The 2,898-nt window shown below is 32.1% G+C and overlaps 1 protein-coding gene across 1 annotated transcript in view; it reads left to right on the top strand.

Moving 5' to 3' along the window:
- KIF21A (kinesin family member 21A) overlaps nt 1-2,898 on the top strand; it is a 152,622-nt gene that overhangs the window by 128,662 nt on the left and 21,062 nt on the right. The window lies entirely within an intron of this gene.

Consider the following 2,898-nt stretch of genomic DNA (forward strand, 5'->3'; position numbering starts at 1 on the left):
AACATTATTCCCTGTTGCAGATTTGCATTGCTATACTTTCAGTACTTGTCTTGCCTTTTCTTTTAGAATTGAAAAATCTTTGAGACCACTTGAAGTTTAAATTTCTTGGAATTCTTCAGCTTGTGTGAGCCCACAAAAGCCTCTAATCCAGGAAGCCTGAGTTGAAAATAGGCAAATTATTTTACCTTTGGTGGCTATAACAGCTTACAAAGACCGTTGTTATATGTGTAACATGTTATTATCGTTTGATCGTTCTAGACAAATTTACCACAAAACTTCAGTAATTGTGTTCTTACAATAAAAGATCACCTTTATGGATGGAAGGGGTAGGACTGGGAGAGTGTTGTGGGAGAGGAGAAGCAGGACACATGGAAAATGTAATTTTCATACAATTTGAAGTGAAAAAGTATCTGCACATTGAGCCAGAATCTCTTGCAAGAATTCAATACTAACAATACTGCCGTAAGGTATTTATTAACTGACATGTCTGTTTGGATTTTGAATGATAACACTGGATGTATGGACTTGCCACTTACCCTCTCCCACCCAGATTGTTTGTTTTCTATGCTGTTATCTCCCTATTATCAATGGTCTCTGACATTTATAGAATGCCATTTAAGATCTGCCTGGCATGTTTAAATCATGATAAATGGCTCTATAAATATAGAGAAAGACACCATCATTTTTAAAGAATTTTTAATTTACTAAATTTATGGGTAATTTTTTGTGGATTCTTTATTAGATTTTAATAAAGTTTAATCAGTAGATGACAAGTCCTTTAAATTGATCTCGATAGGTAAATATTTTTGTGTGCTATTAAACAAAATACTCTTTAACATTGTTAAATCATTTCTTTCCTTAATTTAGAAAAGTAGAACATTAGGAATATCTTTGCAAAGTCCATTTTCATTACTTATATCTTCATTTTTTATATCACAATTGCTAAATTGTGTCTACCTTGCATTCACAGTTATAACATTTTCTGTCAGTCGTTTGATAATCTTGATAATCTCATAGTTCCATATTTTCTACTGAAATATTTTATGAGCTACCAATAACGTGACTCTGTTGTCATTTTTATAAGCTAAAACTTCGAGTAACTAACTACTCTACACTTTCAAAAACTTGCCTATCTTTTTTATTACTTTCTTTGTGACTCCTTTTTGAGAACATATTTCACTAGTGAGATACAGATCCCACACATTGTTTCTGCTCATGTTCCATGCCAACACTCATATCCTCATTCTCCCGAAGCCTGTTATACAATCTAAATAGATTTTCATAATAACCAGATTCACTGCCAGTCTTGGAGGCTTCAGGGTAGGGCTAAGAGGAGTGGCTTGCCTAATTTTAAAATCCCTCTAAAGTCTCCCAACTATTACTGAGGGGCTCCTTAGTCAAAAGAACTGAGTGTTTTTGAGATAAGTTAAAACCAAGGGTTATTAAATTCTGAATGATTTGCTTTCCATGTAAAAATACAACATATTTGTTTACTTTCAACATTAGAGTCTAAATTTAAAGTGACAGTTATCAAGATGAATAAAATTCATTAATAGTTACTGAAAGGGGAACATTTTTCTAGTGCTAGTCAAATTAAATAGAACAAACCTTGAAGTGGTATATTTCATCTACTTGGTATTGTTCCTCTACACAGCCTAAGTTATAGAAGTGAGGATAGATCAGTAATAGAAAGTTTTCCCCCCAAAGTTTTGGTAGAAAATATAAGGATCAATTTTTTTACATGATTTTGCTGTACCTTAAACTTACAGATATTCAGTGCAAACAGAGAAGTAGGGCACTATGAAGGAAATGTTTGCTGTATTTCTGTTATTCATGCTGTTGATTTTGAGTCCAAAGTCAGTGTCCTTACCTGTTGACATCTGTATTCTTTCTCCTCATAATTCTAACTCTTTCACTGTAGGTCTGATGAAAGTGACTCCTCTCTGTCGGAGGTACACAGGTACTTTCTTTCTACCTTTCCTATATTCTGACATTTCATTGATGTTCTTAAGTGCCTTCCTAGAAATTCTAAGCAAGTCTCATTTTTGTTGCATGTGTCACTTGTTGGAAACCATATAAATGCACTAATATTTTTAAACATATTAATTTTAATCCATTTTAGTGGTCATACCTTGTAGATAAGATAGTGGTAAACTTTTTTTGGTATAATAGCTTAAAATTGTGATACTTGTTTTCTGTCTATAATATAAATATTTTCTTTAAAAGAAATTAAGTTTTATGAATATTTATGTCAAGGTTTGTTCCTCAATAATTATTTCCAATGCCTCAAAGTGTAGGAGGTGGATAAGGTCTTTTTTCTTGTTGGTTTAACAATTTTAAGCAAAAAGGTTATATGATAAAAAAAAGTATCATAGGAAAAAAAGGATACCATCATGCTAAAAAAAATAGAAGGAACAAGAAGTAGACACTTTTAAAAGAGCTTTTAAAAAATAATAATGATTATTTTTTACTGATAGATACAGTTTTAAAAATAACAATGTTACATTGTTTCATGTTGGATATTTTGGGAGGCCCCTAATTTCTCTCTCTCTTTTTCTCTCTCGTCTCCTCTCACCATTATCATTTTGTCTTCTCCCTCTTTGTGCTTGTTTCTCTTGTTTTATGGCCGTTTTGCTGATCAGCAGCAGATCTTCCAGAAGGTAGGCAGGGGGAGGGAGAGGAAGTTAATCTTATTCACAGTGTTACAAAACTTTACTGGTTTGCATGGAACAAAAATAAGTGTTTTTCCGATCAAGTCTATTGTACAGATTTGCAATATTTAACCTTAACTTAAGCTGTTTTAAAAGTTGACTTTTATATTTCAGAATGTGAATAGATTAATTCTAATAGAGAAAGTAATATTATGGATGTATGTTTCCAATATCTGTATGTTTCTAT

The sequence above is a fragment of the Propithecus coquereli genome, unplaced genomic scaffold (assembly GCF_000956105.1).
Source record: "Propithecus coquereli isolate 6110/MARCELLA unplaced genomic scaffold, Pcoq_1.0 Scaffold13, whole genome shotgun sequence".
Classification (NCBI taxonomy): domain Eukaryota; kingdom Metazoa; phylum Chordata; class Mammalia; order Primates; family Indriidae; genus Propithecus; species Propithecus coquereli.